The following is an 18,097-nucleotide window of genomic DNA, read 5'->3' as shown; positions in this document are numbered from 1 at the left end:
ATGTTAATGGGCTTGTTTCTTTTCTCTTTTCTGCTTATTCTCTGCTTTTTGGAGCTCTCTGCTATCCTCATTTTTAGGCAAACATGCCTTACCCCATTTCTGTCACTCACATTTCCTTCCCTCTGTGCTGTTCACCTCCTTGTGGAGCCTTAAATATCTCTTTTGTTGCATCTCACTGTTCATTAGGATATTTAGGCATTTTCCAGCTGCTCCATCTGGGGTTTTTAATTGGAACAAGGATGCCTGAGGGCTAAAAGAGGCAAAGAGAAGATGAGGGAGCAAGTAAGGTGTGGGTAGGGCAGAATACAGATTTTTCACAGCTGGGAGAGGAAGGAGGTTCCCTGCAAGCAAGCAAGAGAAGGGGAAAGAGATAGGAGGGAGCCAGGTGAGGGCCAGGTGAAGGGAGTTTAAGAAACTCTGATTAGTTAATGTTTGTAAAGTGCTGCTGAGGTGGCAGAGTCAGCTGTGAATGCTAATCTACTAATCTGTGTTTTGTGGAGTGTCCTGGTTCAGGAGTCTTGGCTGATTAATCACAGCTGATTTGTCAATAGCAAGGGCTGATGGGAGTGTAAGATAAAAATTAGGCAGCAAGGAAGGTTAGGCTTTTCCTCTTCTGGAGCAGAAAGGGATTTTACTTTGAGGAACTTTTAGAAGATTTCCTGTTTGAGTGGAGAGAGCTCTTCCCCCAGCAGAAGGACACCCTGGCTCACCCTGGTGTGCCCCTGCCCTGGTACAGAGAAGGTTGGTGAAAGTTCCTCTCTCATTTCTGTAACATTTTCTAGCAATATCAGGTGGAATGACTAATTAAAATAGCATTGTAAGAACCCTTAAACAACTCTGTCTTGTTTCAGGTGGTATAAAAATCTCATCTCATGTGGTTTGTGGGAATTGAATACAGAGGTTGGGGGAAAGCAACAGGTGACAAGAACCTTTTTGTGTGGCCCAGTGGCCAGCCCAACAGTCTGTGTGAGCTGGGTCTGGTATCCAGAACTGACATGATAATAGCAATGATGGCAAGGGAGAGAGATTATTGCTGGAAGGAGCTTGTTTGGTCATCTTTAGAACTAGAGTTGGTTTGTAGTGGGGTATTCGAGCAGAAATTAAAAGCTGGTGATGATGTTAGATGGAGGGATGGAGTTACTCCTTGCTGGCTTGGTCTTCATGATCATGGTGAAAGTTCTCTCAGAAGAGATGTGACAATCAATAGCTGTAGCAGCTTTTGTTCTCCCTGTGTCTGTGTCAGGCTTGTGGGCCTGAGCTAAGGTATCCTGAAATTATTTGGTGTTGGTGAATGTGAGGCATTTTTTTTTGTTGTTTGCCTCTTTTTGGAAATGAGTATAGCCTCTGTTTGTGTTAGTGCTTTAGCACAGGTGGTGACCCTTCTGAAAAACCTGAGTGCCTCATGTCTGGTCTCTGATAAGTGTCTTCAAAAAGTCCTGGTGCTCTCTTCTCTCTGCTGCTCCTATACCTTGGTTTATCTACTCTCTGTGTAACCGTAATTAGAAGTGCTATTGCTCAAGAGCAAATCAATCTCTTTTTTAAACACAGTCAGGACAGAGAATCACTTCTTGTTTTAAAAGAGAAATCAGAGTTTAAACCTGCATGTTAAAAGGGCAGTTAGAAACAATGCTGACCTTTACCTGCTAATTTAATGTTTCAAACACAGGAATGATGTGCAACTTCAGTGGCAATGAGGAGAGTAAAAACCCCAACCTTTGCTCCTGTCTGTGATGTTCTGTTCAGGCTTTCTTCATGCCTGTGATGCCAGCAGTGCTGCTTCCTTGTCTGATTCCAAGGAGCTATGAAAGGAAAGATGTGTGCTTGGGATATCCTGGTTCTCCCCCTGCCTCCAAAGAAAACTTGGCTGTCTGGGGGAAAATCCTAAATATGTCAAAGCAATGAACTGTGGATAACAATGTTTTCAGAAGGGATGTGGCAGAGCTGTTTTTCTTTTGGGGTGTGTAAAGGTGAAGGATTGATGTAATTTTCAGGGGGTAGAGAGAGACAAAAATAAATATTCTTCTTTGGAAATAGAAGATGAAAGACTCTTGAGTGATAGCCAGAGCAAGGATTTTGGGAGCCTCCTTGCTAGGTAACAGCCCCCAGGTCTCTGTGTCCACTGGTAAAGAAGGGCATGTGAGATGTCCCAAAAGCCTGAGATTTCTGGTCATGGCAGAAAGGCTTTCCCCTGCTGTAGCTCCTGCTTGGAAAATGAAGAACATCTGCAGAGAAACACTCGATGATGTCCTGCTAATCTGCTCAGTTGTGCACTGCAGAGGGGAGCCCTCAGATGAGACTCTGGCAAATAAACATCAGCTGAACAATCTTCATTTTATTTGGCTGTGAGACAAATCTGGGAAGTGTCCAATGGGTTTCTCTGTCTGTGGTGCAGTGGAAATACTCATGGATGGTTTTGTGCCCTTGAAGTGCTGGTGCTGTAAAATGCAACATGAAATACTCTTCTGCTATACAGTGACATGAGGCTCTGTGGGTTTAGCAGTAGTGTTTTGAGCTTTATTTTTTCAAGGAACAAAATAATAATACAAGACCCCTGTTCTAGCTACTCTTGATGGGAAGGTCACTAGGTCAGCTCTTGTTTCTATGTCTGATATCCAGGCCTGAGAGAGTAATTTTCAATGGCTGTGCCTTCTCTTGTTATCATCTTTGGAAGCCACTGTTTCCTTTTCCCTCCATACCAAAGACAATATAGGGCAAGGACAAAAGCAAGGATGCTGGGCTGGTGGGAATCAGGGAGCATTTGGACACTGATGCCCAAACATGAACATTAAGATGAGTTGGGGTGCAGGAGCTTAACCTAAGCAATCTATCAGAGAAGCCTTTGGGATGGGCTGGCTGCTGGAAAAATGAGTTGCTGCAGGTAGGCTGTGTAGTGGCACCTCTGGTGTCCCACAAGTTGCCTGCCCTACATACTCTGACCTATATAGTAAAAGCTGAACCAGGTTTTGCACTGAACACACTTTTCCCAATCATTTGGGAAAGCAGCTTCGTCACTGAGTTCTGTTTGTCTGAAAAACTTGAATTGTTTGTGTTCTGTTTGTGGCTTCCTGGAGCTGAAATCTGCCTGGCTCCTGACCTTCAGCAGATCCTTTAGGACTTTCCCAGTAAGGACTTAACTGAGATATTTTAATACCATGTGTTTACAAATGTGTGCTGAAAAATGTGCAGCTTATTCTCACTGACCATTCCCCTGTCCTTTCTCCCACTCTTTTATGTGGAAGTATAATATTGCTAAAATAGCAAAATCTGTAGGATTTGACCTGGAATGTGGTTTGGATGCTGTGCTTGGGAATAACACCTTTAGACTTGTGTTTTTCCTGCCATCTTCTAGAAAATTATTCTTACCTCAAAATATGTATTTATTAATGGAAATACTCATTTCGATTAAGTTCTGAAATGGAAATAAATGTCACCAGAGTTTCTCCATATCAAGTTATTCACACAGGCATTTTTAAATGTTGCTTTACATATTCATGCTAATTTGGGGGAAATACTATTTTATGTATGGGTTTGAGGTTTTTTTCTTTTGGGGAGGGCTGTTTTACAGGAATGTTGCAGGATTTTTTTTTTCTTTTAACCTTGTTCATGTTTAGTTAAACATAAACATAAAAATTGAGGGAGGAATATATTAAAACAGAACAGGCAAATCTATAGACTTCTTGAAGGTTTCCCCACAGTCTTAATAGGGACCAGGATTTAATCTCAAATAAGTGATGTGGTTTTTGTCCTGTCCTCACAGCTTCTTCTCTTTATGTTTAAAAACAGTTTTTGAATCTCCTTTTGTATCTGGATATTCTTCCTTTATCCTTGTCATATATCACTGAGGGAGGAAGGGAGCAGAATTTTAGGATTTAAAAAAAAATTGCATGGACATCAGTTTTCTGTTTGGTTTTTTTTCCTCTCTGGTATTTCACAGGGAAATGTCCCTGGAATGTGTGTTTCTCTGAAAAAAATAATTTAAACCTAAGTCAAACTTTTTTTTGTAGCATCTGTAAGGGATCCATGGAGCTGATAATTGTGTTAATTCAGCTTAATTTCTTTTTTTTTCCAGTGAATTTCATGTACTTATTCTGGATTTGGCGTTAGCAGGGTCTGAAGCTGGCCTGTGCTTGGGTTTTAAAGGATAATGGGCCTCAGACCTGTTTCAAAGACTTGTTGCAGGATTAGGGCTGTTTGATTTTGCAGTAGGAACTCTGGTTTTTTAATTTGATATACATAGATGGATTTCTGGGACCAACAAACCAAGCTAAGGGAAAAATGTCTAGGCACACTTCAGGAACTTGGAACGTATTTTAACAGCTCCTGGATATGAATGTTCAGGTGCTCATCAGTAATTTGCAGGACTTAGGACCCATAATTTCTTTAACTCTTTGCTTCTCTATGTAATTCTTTCCTAATCCACTCCTGGTGTGCCATCTTGTATGTTTGGCTATTTTTTAGTTCTGGCTGTATGGCATGGACAGCTCCTGTATAATTTGCTGTCTGCCCTAATTTTCAGACACAATCACTATAGTAGGGCACAAAAGGAAATGCTGCCTCATCTTCGTTTTCACAATGATAAAGCTTTTTGACCTTCCTAGTATTTAATTTCTGTCTTTTCCCTCAGATCTTTTCAGTGTGAAAGCTATTTTTTTTCTGGGAGTGAATAAGGAGGGAGGGGAATCTTGGAATTAAAACCAACCCCCCATCTAAACCTGTGTACCAAATGCTAAAACAAAAATGGATTGCTTTAAGATAAAATTGGTCTTTGACTGAAAACATGTTTATCATACAGTGCTTAAGTCACAAAGCATCATTTATTGATGGGAAGTGATGAAAGACAAGGTTAGTCAGTGCAGACTTGATCATGAAATTGCAATTTTATTAATGGATGCAGAACCTTATTATTGTTTTCCAGAATAGTAAAAAGAGGCAGGGTATCTGTGGCTGTGAGTGATGGATAGCTCACTAAGCTTTCCTATAATTTGCTTAATTTCAGTAGGATTTGTATAGTGAAAGTCAGTGTTTTACAGGTATGTGAGCCTCTTAGGTTTGTATTTGGAGAACAATAATTTATTGGCAATTCCTCTTTGGGAAAGGCAAAAAAAAAAAGTGTATCAAGAATTCCACACAAATGCCAGTAACTTGAAAAAGCCATAGGCATTTTGTGGCTTTTGAGCTACAAAATAACATCATCTCTAAAGCCTTAAGTCCCAAAGCATAATATGGAAAAAAGGGATTTGCCTAATGGAAATTAAAAAAAAATGTTGCTCTGCCACAGATTGGACCAGAAGCAAATGCTGAAGAGGTAGCTCATCATTATTCTCTCTTCTAAAAGAGGAGAAAATTGAGGGACAGCAGCCTTGATCTTATTGAGAAGAAGATTGAAGCAAAAGACAAGGTTGGTTGTTCTCGCTTCAGAAGGGTCTGAAAGCTAAATTGCAAAATCAATTTACTGTGGTTACTGTAACAATTTAACTGACGTGATGAAAAGATGGAGGAGGAGGAGGAGGATGGATCAGAGAATCCACCCCCACAAAATATCTGTGTGTGCAGGTGGCAAGTGTTGGAGCTGCCAAGGGTAGAGCTGCCACGACTGCCTTTCCTCTAATGTGACAGGCAGCCATCTCCTCCCCTTTTCCATCTCCTCCCAAGGTCTGTGCTGCTTTCCCTGCTCAGATTTCCCTCATCTGGTGATTTTTAGGGGTTTTAACACCCTAAATCTGATTTTTGGGTGTCACTCACATGGGGTGAGTGACACATTTGAGTGTCTCCTTTCTCCATCTTCTCCGATGTCCGTTCTGGTTTATCTACTCAGCTTCCCCTCCTCTGACAATTTTTGGGGGTTTGACCCCCAGTCCTGTTGTTTTGGGTGTCCCTCAAACAGGTGTCTGTCTCCTCCCCAGGTCTGTGCTGCTTTCCCTGCTCAGATTTCCCTCCTCTGCCAATTTTTGGGGGTTTTAATCCCTTAGATTTAAATTTTGGGTGTCACTCACTTAGGCAGCCATCTCCTCTCCTTTCTCCTTCTCCTCTGATGTCTGTGCTAGTTTAACTGCTCAGCTTCCCCTGCTCTGAGAATTTTTGGAGTTTTAACCCCCAGTCCTCTTTTTTTGGGTGTCCCTCAAGCAGGTGTCTGTCTCCTCCCATTTTCCATCTCCTCCTGAGGTCTGTGCTGCATTCCCTGCTCAGATATCCTCCTTGTGATAATTTGTGGGGGTTTTCAACCCTAATTCTGTTTTTTTGGGTGTTGCCCAAACAGGTATTTGTCTTCTCCTGAGGTCCATGCTGCATCCCTGCTCAGATATCCCTCTTGCGATAATTTTTGGGGGTTTTCCACCCTAGTTCTGTTTTTTTTTGGGTGTTGCACAAATGGGCAGCTATGTCCTCCCCGGGTCTGTGCTGCTTTCTCTGCTCAGGAAAACCTTGTGAGCGTTTTCACCCTCAAATCCTGTTGGTTTGGGTGTCTCAGACCTGAGCATCCTCCCTGTCTCATCCTGCTGGTGTTTGCACAGCACCAGGAGACATGTGCTGCCCACCAGCTCCCGCCTGTGCCCCGGCAGAGCGCCGCAGTTCACTGCTCTCCCATCTATATTAATTGAACATGCTGTATTCTGCATACACCACTGATTACCCTCATTTATTTCGGCTCCTAAAGACCCAAGGATTTCTGTTGCTTTGCCCTCCCTGCATTGTTTTACTCATTTGGCTCCAATTAGCCTTGGCTAATGAAAATACATTATACTGAGCCTCTCGTTACCCTGTTGCAGTTTCTAATGACATAATTTGTGAGTTTTGAGCCTTCTCAAGTAGAGACGTTAGGAATTGCATTACAGTTTCTTTGGTGGAGTGGAGAAATATTAATTGCAGGCATCTGGGCTCCTTCCTTTAAAGAAGGCTGGTGATTTTTACTTAACTAATAAATGTTGACATAATCAGGGAGGTATCAGCACCATATGTTGGCCTTTTGTGAGATGCAGATCTTATCCCTGCCTGGCTGGGTAAGGAAATGCTTCAGTGTTAGCACCATGTCTTGGTATATTTTTAAAGCATCACTCAGCACAGGCAGTTTGCTGTGAGAGAAGAGATGAAACCTATCTTTAAAGAGCAGGTGGGCCATTTCCCCAGCCATCCAGGTGAGGTTATCTTTAATGATAAACAGATGCCAAAAGCTGCGTGTGTGCTACCGTGCTTATCTCGCGTGGTATTTGCAGAGCCCCTTTTTGTTAGCAGAGCTTTGCCCTGGGGACTCTGAGGGAGAGGGTGGAAGGGAGCCAGATGGAGCAGTCAGCCTTCTGTTCGTGTGGGGTGTGCTCATCTCCTCTCCCTCCCTTCTCCTTTCGGGAGCGGCGTGTGCAAACATCGGGCCCTGAGGATGCTGCGGCAATTAATGAGATTTGAGGGTCAAACCTGAAGGAGAGGTGTGCTCCTGCCCTTTACGGAGGGATTGTTGGTGCCACTCTCCTGCCTCACCATGCCATGGAATTAATTCAGGGAAAAAATGTACCAAGATTGAAGAAAAAAAATAAATTCACATGGATGTGATGAGTACTGCCAAAAGGCAACAATAATTCTTCATTGTGTCTAGTCCAAGCTGGGTTTTAACAGAGCACACTTCAGCCCTGAAAGCTCTGCACATCCTCCTGTTCCTTCCTTACCTGTTGGCTCTCTCGACAAGGAAGCTTCACAAAATGTCCCTCCATCTGTCTCTATTCTTTGGAGGAGTTTCTTTGGCTGGAAAAAAATCCTCTGGATTTTTCTGAAAACTTCTCATGGCCTTGTTTCTGAGAGAAAGGGAGATGTGATCTGGGGGTAGCTGGCTGGATAAGGCTGCGGTACCTCAGGGATGTTTTCTCGCTGTCAGTCTTAAAAATGTGTATAAAAAGAGGTTGTTTAGCCCATAAGTAGCTGTTAAAAAGGAAGGGGGGGAGCTATGGGGAGGCATTATAAGCTGTGGCATGATTTGAGTAGCTGCCTGGTAGCATTCCACATAGCCCTCTTTGTTTGAGGCAGCAGTTGGCTGCGTGGCAAGGGCTGGGAGGATCAGTTCTTCTCCATTAATCACCCAGCTCAGCATTGCCTCTCCTGCCAGCGAGCAGAGTCGGATTCCCCCAGCACGAGGTGTTCCATTTCCCCATGAATGGGATCAATCAGGCCTGCCCAGCCCCATGGGGGTGGCCGTGGCTGGCTGGGAGTCCTCCAGCTGAGCATGGGCTCAGTGGCTGGCAGGGCCTTGTCCTTATCCTGAGGAGCTGCAGCTGGCACAGCTTCCACGGGGATGAGCACTTCTGGGCAGGACAAGTGCTCCTTCACTTCAGGAAGTGTCACTTTATTGTCACACTTCTTGGTTTCAGGTGTTTGTGTTGTCTTGCTGAATTTTTCTCCATGGGTTTTATGGAGCAGAGCAGTCCAATACTTTGCTCCTGACTCCCTTTCAATCTCTCTGCATGCTCTGAAGAGGTGAGATGGGCTGCTGCTGTATTTATCCTTCTTTTGGTTTGGCACTGGCAAAAGCGAGAATTATTTAGGAAACCCATTATCAGGTTGCACTCTGAAAGCAGCACACAAATGTGTTTACTTGATTTGTTGGTTAATATCCTTTATTTCTTGCCTGAAGGCAAGATGGGAGTTGATATGTCAAGAAGACAAGCTGAGAAGAACTTATTTATTTATTAATGAAATAAAATAGTGCCCCCTCCAGTAGCTTGTCCCATTTTAGCATTAACTGCAGGTACTTCCTCCACACACATCCGCAATCCAGGCAAATGCAAGCCTATAGTGTCCCTGGAGGTAACAAAATAATGTTTTCCAGCAAATGAGAAATAAGAGTTAGAGTTAGGACTGTTCCCTAACCAGCCATGTGCCATCTTCTCAAAAAGAACTGCCAGAGAGAGTTGTGTGACATAAAAAGTACATTTTTACCTCAAGAAGTTTGTAGGATGAAGAACTTTGCTCTAATGGGCAAACTTGTGTTTTCCTGAGGATGAGGATGGAGGGGCATTGCTCACCCCTTCTGGGCTGGTGGTTTGAAGAGTAACAATGAATTTTATTGTCTTTTGTGACTGGGGCTGTCCCTGGCTGAGGTGGATCAGTGTCTCATAGCAGGGGTCTTGGTGGCCTGTGTGAAGGTGGGGATGTGCTGGGGTGGGTTTCAATGCCAGCTCTGGCTTTGGAGCTGGGGGTGCTTTTTGCTTTGCTGGCTCTTCTGGCGGATTTGCAGAGCAGGGAGGGGCTGGAGCTGTGTGAGGAAGAAAGGAGAAGGTGGCTGAGGTGCCACTGGAGGAGATTTGGCATGTGGAGGGGGCAGGGAGCCAGAAGGACTTGTTCTCCTCTGCTGGCAGGGTGACTCTGAGCATGCAGAGTGAGGAAAATCTACTTGAAAAATGAATTTTTAGACAAGAAGTGTCATTTAAGTAAGAAAGCAGAATGTGACTGCTCTTCTCTATTAAGATGTGACACAAAGACATACAAACACACTTTGGGGTGTCCAGAGCACCATGACCCAGATTCTTCTTGATTCTCTCCCCTGCTCCTTTTTTTTTTAAATTTTGGAGACATAGTGCTAGAATACAAGACAAGAACAGAAATCATTGGGCAGTCTTCAGTTAAGAAGACTTTTATCCTTTAAATAAATCCATCCTGCCACAGAGTGGAAAGCTAAGTGGGGCAAGAGGAAAAGAGCCCCTGAGAGGACCGGCTTATTGATCCCTGTAATGAATAGTCTTGTGTTAATCTTGCTGAGGCAGCGTCTCAAGACTTATGGCATTTGGCTGGAGGTAAAAAACGTGTGTGTGTGTGTGAATTCATGTCTCCATGAAGTGTTCCAGCCATGTTTTGATGTGCTGGCTGAAATATTATGGCCAGGCTAAATCAAAGCTGGCTGCTTTGGTTTGCCGGCTCAAATCCTGCCTCCACCTGTTTTGGAGGAGAACAGGAGATTGTTGGAAGGGATATGTGATTCTCCCTAACAACAGCAGAGTGTAGACCATGATTATGGTAACTCTGTTTGGATAAGGTGGCTGAGGAGACATTTTTAAGTGTTTAACCTGAATAAAAGGCTTAGAAGCCATCACTGGTGTACCCTGGTACATTTTGGTGACAGTCAGTGTGTGCATCTGGCCAAGACTTCATCTCTGCGCAGTGTCCCCCATTACAGCTGCTGATCCCAACTGCAAAGCTAAAACTGTGTCCTTTCTGCTCTTTATTAAAGATGTTGACAAAATCTTGCCTTTATTAATTAACCAAACCCATGCCCACTGTAACTGGAGGTAAATCCAGTAATTTTGTGGAGTTGATTTGTTTATTCAAGGTTAAAATCTGGCCTAGTGGCCTTTATTTGAATGGGGATTGAGTAATGTCACCAGCAAGTTTCAGTGCAAGTGTCTTGGGGTCATCTCCTTGTTTAGATGTTGCATTACCCTTCCCTATTTTTAATTGAGGTTCACTCTGTCTGGGCCCACTTTACTTTCTTCAGCATAGGAATAAAAATTTTTGAAGAGTTTATTTTTCAGAGGTTCAGTGTCACTGTACTTGCTGGATTGATAATCTTAATGGGTTATGTTTGGAATGGTTCCAAATTCTAATTTTGGAAATTGAATTGTTTTAGTGATTAAACAAAGTAACTGAGGGCATCACCCTATTAAATAAGATATTTCATGCATATGATTAATTGTAATCTCAATGTAAATCGTTTTGATTTAGAGATTAATGTTGATTCTTTGCTTCAAATTTACTGTCCATTTGTTTTCTTAATTAAAATTAAAGGTAGAAGACAGATAGCAGAAGAGCCTCTTCAGGATGTTGATGTTCACTTTGTTAAATAGAACATTTTTCATTAGGAGGCTCAGAAGTAATAGGCTTGGTATAACTGTATTAACCCTCAGACAATAGTGGATAGATTGTATGGGTTTTCTATTGCTGGCTAAGCTTGTCATGCTTTAGATCACTTAAAAAATATTGGTAGCTGATTTTCTGGCTTGAATGCAGTCTCTTTCAAAATTAAAAGGTAGCCTTTGAAAAATAGCTTCCTGCTTTTTAGAGAGGAAATTTCTCCACCATGCTACTTGAAGAGAGTGTATTTAAAAGTATATCATGTTCCCAAGTCAAAATAAGAGTGTGTGGGGGTAGAGGGAAAGTCTCCTGTTCCCCATCACACAAAGCATCTATGCCTGGTCCTGGTCCAAGTGGCTCCAGCATCATATCAGCTTCTATAAATGGTTATCTTCTCATTGCTCAGCTGTTCAACTAAATCCAGTGGGGTGTGTTAATGCACTGTGTTATCTCTGGGTATGAAAGCCAGGAGCAGTACAAGGGCAGTATTGACACAACTCTTGTGTTTCCAATATATGCTGAACAAAATGTACATAAAATACTTTATAATACAGAGGGAAGCCATAGAAAGGATTTATTGTGTTCATGCAGTAGAATGGTAACAACATTAAAAGCTTTTTAGTGCAAGGATGTTGGGCTTCTGGGGAAAATGAATATCACTGATAAAGCTGCAAATATGCTTTGTATTAATGGGGTATGTTATGATACAACATGAGGATCTTAATTCATCTTAATAAGAATACAAATTATTGCTACAGCAAAGCAGTATTGAAAATCATTGGATATCAAATAATGACAGCGAATTCCCCAACGTCACCACTCTGGTGCCTGATTGTGATTTACAGCAGCAGCATCTCATGCTTGATTTCTAGGAGATCTTGAGATAAGTTTGATCAAACTACAAAGGCAGAGGAAACTTGGAAAAACAAGAAGTGCACCAGAGAGCCATCAAGTACACTGAAGTAATTTGTGATGGATGTCTGACTGATCTGATCCTTGGCTGCTGCTTGGTTTTCTGTGCTGTTCCTTCCCAAGATGTGTTTTTATGGCTTTTGATGCAAATGAAAACTTCTCTGCCCTTTAATGTGTAGACCACCTGCCCTCTAGGAAGGTGGAAATCATCTGGCTCATGTCTACAGCCTCTTTCATTAAACCAAAGTAATCTCCTTGCATAACTACTTCTGATCAGATGATATTAATCCATTTTCAGTTGTAAGCTTTTGGAGTTGGGGTTTGTGAGATACAGCTCTGATAGAGTAGCTTTTTTCCCTCCACAAAATGGAAAATTCTTTCAATATGGAGGCTCCAGCTACCATTTCAATAACAACCATTTAAAATGTAACTTTTATTAAACTGTGAATGGTTGAAAACTTGGTTCTGGTGCATTCCTGGCATTGCTCATGCAGTGAGCACTGTTAAGCATTCTGAAAACATAAACTTAATCTAGTATTTCCTGGTGCACTTCTCCTATGAAAACTGATTTAAGCCAGTGCTAATATAGGGAAATCCTCCATTGGTTTAATTTTCCAAAGAGTATGTTAGTTTAAAATTTAAGGAAAATTTTCAGAAATCCTCCTATAATGTTTGTAATATCAACACAACAGTGTATCAACACAAGACATCAGTGAGATACAAGATTAAAAGCAGCTTCTGCTGCCTCAAAATGTGCTTTCTCACATGTCCTGCAGAACCAGCTTGTTTTCAAGATCTGTTACTGGTTGCACTGTAGCTCCCAACACTGTTAAAAATTTCCTTCTTTTCCAGATGTGTGTTTCCTTATTTTCTGTGTGTTTATGAGGCAAGCAGGGTTTGGGCTCTGTGTCCTTGTCAGTTGTGCAAACACAGCTGGATGGGAGAGGACAGCTCAGTGTTCCCCCTCTGCTATTTGGTTTCCTAGAGAAATCAAAGATAATGATAGGGGAATGCTGCCCTAATTTAGGCTTTATTGGAGCCAAGCTACCACTTTGTAACCACTATAGACAGAAATGTGTGCTCCCACTGATCCTAGCAGTGTGCAATTCCCTAATTATCCCCTATCAATGGAGAACTTCCCATGGAGATCAAGGAGGCACTGAAGAACTGCAGAGAAGTACCTGTCTATTTATCCTTTCAAAGACCTTCTAAGGGAGGAAAAGGGAAGCCCTTGGGCTGCTCTCCCATTAGTTACTCCAGGAGGAGGGGGACACCTCCCCTTTTGGTGAACTCCTTGGCACAAGAGAGCAAATGCATCATCTTCTCTGTAGGGACAATGTCTTGCTTTCCTTTGTTTCCTCTTGTTAGATGTGAGCCAATTTGTTCCTGATGCATTTTGTCCCTTTCTAGTTAGCTTTGTGTCTTGTCTTTAATGCACTGTGATTAATGTTGGTTCTTTTGTATTCCTCAGCCATGTAAACTTGTTTTTGACATATGATTTATGTTTCTTTCTGTTTTCAAGTGCCTCTTTCTGGCACAGCAGTGATGGTCTTGCTATGCATTCTGTTCCTCTCTATCAGAAGAAAAGCTGTTTTGCTTAAAATAATTATGTATGTATATACTCATGCCTTTTTTTTTTTTTTTTGGACTGCTTTAATCCACAGTGTTATTTATTACTCCCATATGTCAAATTCTCAATTGCTTCTCTTCTATTCTCCTGTTAGTCAGGACTGGAGCAGAAATAACTCCCCTCTAGTACTTTCTCTAAATTTATTTTTTGTGATAGCTGGAGGTGGTAAGGGGAGTTTATCCAGAGATTATCCCAGTGAATTCCAAGTGGTCAGTGTGGCTCTGTGCTGCTTTATCAACATCCCAACTTCATCCAGATCAAGTTCTCTGCTGTATGCATCAGTGACTTCTTTTCTGGGCTGCTTTAGATCTGGTGATAGTAAATAGTGACATCACCCTTTGGGCTTTATTTTTCCTTTTTGTTTGGCTTTATTTTTCCTTTTTTTTTTTTTTTTTTTGTCTTTTTTCCTCATTTCACACTGAATTTCACTCAGAATTTAATGTAATCAGTTCCTGTGTTCTTCCTACAGAGTGAGTGGTGCTCAGCTGTAGAGTTTGCTCAGGAAAGCCTCTTCTAGTGCTGGTTCAAGTATTAGAGCTCCCATTTGCTCCTTTCTCCCTCTCTCCCCTGCTCCCAGGGCTGCTGAACAGACATCCAAGTGAGTTTCCCTGAGTGTCAGGCTGCTGCTCCTTCTGATAGACTCTATTACAGCTCCTTATCACTTCCCCAGATTTCAGCCCCCTGGGCCAGATCGTTGCTTTTGGAACACTCGAATTTTGTTATCCTCTGCTGTTCAATCTGCCTGCAGATCTCTCCCACTTGATAGGCAAGCTGATACTTTCCCCCCTGCTCCTCTTAACTCTGCTCAGAGACACTTCTTGGTGGGATAATATTTGCTAGTTGGAGGAGCCAGAGATGCCTTGCTGGTGCCATCTGCACAGCTACAGAGAGGCATCTGTCTCTGTCACTGCCAGCCCACAGGATTTGTGCCTGGGCTCCAGCCTGGCCCCCACCCAGCCCCATCAGTCACAGGTGAGCCTGGTGCCCTCCAGCTCCTCTGCAAAATCAGGGACCTGCTCTCCAAGAGATGGGCAAGGGGAGAGGAAAAACATCCACAAAATCTTGCTTTAAATGTGGCTTCTGTTCTGTATCAACATTTGGAAATGGAGGTGGTTTTATATTAACACAATGGAATTACAAAAGGCTTATCAATCAGAATGGTAAATTGTAAAGGAAATTAAACTCTTTTAAACTGCCTTGCTGTGGAGTGCCTAATCACTGCAGGGGATAGTGCTTAATCTGAAACCCTTCCTGATGCTGCTTTCCTTGCAGGGGTGGGAGATCACCTGGAATAGGAAAGCAGTTTTTTTCAATCAATTAAGCACAGTATATTTACTTTATGTATATGCATGTATATTTTATTCCTTATGTCACTGCTTATTAAACTGAAATCCATCATCATAATTTTTCGATGACTTATAATTTAACCTTTTGCTCTACATAAATATTCAGTTCTCCTTATAGCAATCAGAAGAAAGCCTGGTGAACCTAATAATGCAGGATTTAATACAAAATATGTGCAGGAGATAATTGGTGAAATGACCTTTCGTTTGTGGCAATAACTTCATACTCCTGATTCAGAATTATTCCCCTGCCTTCTACCTCTTTAGCCTTGTTGTTTTGAATAATGACATCTCTCAATTGGCAGATAGCAGATCTGAAGGAAGGAATTTTCAGGAGGTGATTTATGCCCCATGGACCCACTTCTGCCTAGGGTGGAAATGTCTGAGAGCCTGTCAGTAAATGAACCTCCAAAGTGAGCACTCTTGGAATTGCCCAGGCTGGCATTTCACACTGAGCATGCCCCAGGACCCTGTCTAAACATTTTTTAGCTTTTAAACATTTGTAATGAGAGGACCCAAAGGTGATTATGGGGTTTCAAGGGTTGCCAAGTGCTGCTCAAAATCGAGGTTTTTCAGGGCTGTCAGTGAAGGAACCATGACAAGGAGTTAAATCCCAAGAGTGGAACTTCTCACACGGGCAAAATCTGTAATTCAGGGGATAGGCAGTGACTGTGTGAGCTGGGAGAGGTGGAGCAGATCTGGGGGTGGTTTCCAGGAACCAAAATTTGAGGCTTTAGCCAGTGTTGGGAGTCCTTCCCAGGAGCCATCTCTTCCCAGCTGCTTTGTCCCATAATTGTGCTTGTGTGGCAGGAAGTGAACATTTCTCTCAGTTTCTGTCAGTGTGGAGGGGGCACAGCTGTCTAGGAGTCAGCATCAGAGGGCAAGGATTTGTTTCTTGTTTGTGCATGGGAAAAGGAGCTCCCTCACCTCCTTGGTGTGCTTGGCACCAGCTGGAGTCACTGTGGTGAGAAATGGCAGCTCAAGAGGCAATTTAATATTTCAGTGCTGGATAAGAAGTGTGCATGCCTAGGGAAAGGCTGTTCTCCACCTGCCTGGTTTTGTAGGGAGAGAATTCCTGTCATTATTGCCCAAGAGCCAGCTGTGACCATGGACAGCACCCCCTGCAGCCCATCCTGCTGTTGGAGGGCATGGATGCTGTTTAAAATCAGGGTATTTATGGTTAGAAGGGATCTACAAGGTTTGTCTCATTCAACCGCACCATATTCCAGTTCCCCAGAACTTGGACACTGCAGCTTGAGGATTTTGAGCTTAATTGTTCATTGCTACCTGAATATCTCTGATTGGAAAACATATTTATGAATGGCTGTAGGAAGCTGGACTTTATAAACATTCCAGAAAAATAGTCTGAGAACCAAATGCTACCAGATAACAATTACTAGTAAGGCAAGAAATGTGATTGAGTTAATAGAAAATACCCCAGATTCTCCAGTTGGCTTTTAAGCTAACACTATTCCTTTTTTTTTTTTTTTAAGATGAAAGGTAAAAATGTGTGTGTTTTCAGTACCTTAATTTTAGTGCCACTGTTTCAGCATTGGCCTATTTTTTTCCTTACCTTTCTATTCCCATATATGTAAAAATAACTTATTTGCTAAAGGGGCAATTTAAAATTCATTTCACAGTGGACAGAGGAGACCAGAAAGATTCCTTAAAATACTTCTCTTTATTTTACATCTTGATTGCTCCTGGACACGATGAAAGCCCATTTTCCTATCAGAAGCAGCCAAGAATTGAGGCCAAGTGCCAGCAACAGTGGATGGTGCTGCAGAAACTTCCATCCTCTGCCTGCTCAGGCCCAGAGGAGCTTTATGTGAGGAAAAGCATCTTAACTCACACTATTTAAAGTGCTTTGGAGCTGAGAACTGTTTGCTTTTCCTTGTGAGTCATTGTCCCTTGAAGGAAACCATCCATTTCCATGCAAATATTTAGTGGAAGTGTTTCTCCTTGGTTTGGTCTAACATGTAGGAATTGTGGGAACTGACAGAGACAATATCTCAATTTTCTGTTCCTTGGCAGCTTTGTCGCAGGAGCAGTCACTGGCCATGCTGCAAAGGCCATGTACCCTAGAAAAAGTTTTGAAGCCATGCATCACTTTGGGAAAAACTGACCTTCAGAGCATAGTTTTTAAACCATGTAGTGTCCTATGTATGAAAAATGCTATGTGCCTTCTGTCTCCATGGAAAGGAAAAGGGGGAGGTCCTATGGCACAACAGTTGAAGTATTTCTATATCACTTACTTTATTTTAATAACTTGTATCTACCTAGCCTGAGATCTATTTTACTTTCCACAGTGTCTGGGATCTTTAAAGCTGTATTCCGCACAATTTTTCCAGTGAGAAATTTTTATCATTAGGAGCCCAAACAGGTTTGGAAGGGTGTGATGAACATGAAACTAGCCATGTGGTCTTGGAATATGAATTTGGTGTGCCATTTACCCTTGACTTCTGAACAGAGAGGCTGGAGGTATTTGCTTGTGGCCAATTAATTTTCCAGGAGAGTGTTAGCAGGTTATTGCTATGCTTCAAAATAAATGAAGTTTCCATAATAGGTATAATTCCCATAAAAATATGTATTAACTACCTGCAGATTAACAGCAGGGGAGAAATAAATGGGAAAAAACCTCACCACAAAGATTTTTATGGGAAGTTGCCTAGAGGAAAAGGAGCTGGGGGTGCTGGTGGCCAAGGAGGCCAAGGATCAGGAATAGTGTGGCCAGCAAGATCAGGGCAGTGATTGTCACCTGTGTTGATGAGGCCACACCTCAAATCTTGTATCCAGTTCTGGGCCCCTCTCAACAGAACAGGCATTGAGGAGCTGGAGTGTGTCCAGGGAAGGATCTTGGAGGTCTTTTCCAACCTAAATTATTCTGTGATACATTTTTTTGAGGCCAACTCTTTGAAAAGAGACAAATGTTTGTGGAGGCGGGGAAGGGTGAAAGCCCACTGCTGGGAATGATTTAGTAGGGACTTTATTCAAACAACTTTTGTTGTGCATTTCAGAGAGTTGTTGGTACCATAATGAACATGTGGGGGAAGGATTCTGGGTTATTTGAAATAAAAAATGGAGAACTAAACAGCTCAGGTGAGCAGGCAGGATTCTTACCTCATGACTGGTGGTTGTCTCATAACCCAAATTTTCCTGTCTTGTGTTGTCCCCTGTGCTGTGTCCCCTCAGGAAAGGATTTTGCAGGAATGTGAAAACTTTGACCACTTCTGTCCAGTATTGAATGAGGTTGGGGAATGTGGAGTGATGCCAAATAACAATTGGTCTTGCACCAGGGAGTTAAGCAGCACCTCCCTCTGCTGACAGACAGGGACCTGATCTGGCTGGCTGGGGGTAGGAGGAAAATTATTTTAAAGTAGCTTCCATA

General features: G+C 42.4%; 1 long non-coding RNA gene across 1 annotated transcript in view; it reads left to right on the top strand.

The window, feature by feature from the left end:
- Positions 1-7,000: 7,000 nt before the first annotated feature.
- LOC143693421 (uncharacterized) overlaps positions 7,001-18,097 on the top strand; it is a 108,762-nt gene continuing 97,665 nt past the window's right edge. The window contains exon 1 of the long non-coding RNA XR_013181086.1: positions 7,001-7,130. This is a non-coding gene — a long non-coding RNA (uncharacterized LOC143693421). The remainder of the gene's footprint in view (positions 7,131-18,097) is intronic.

The sequence above is a fragment of the Agelaius phoeniceus genome, chromosome 2 (assembly GCF_051311805.1).
Source record: "Agelaius phoeniceus isolate bAgePho1 chromosome 2, bAgePho1.hap1, whole genome shotgun sequence".
Taxonomy (NCBI): domain Eukaryota; kingdom Metazoa; phylum Chordata; class Aves; order Passeriformes; family Icteridae; genus Agelaius; species Agelaius phoeniceus.
This window is presented reverse-complemented; position numbering and strand designations above follow the sequence as displayed.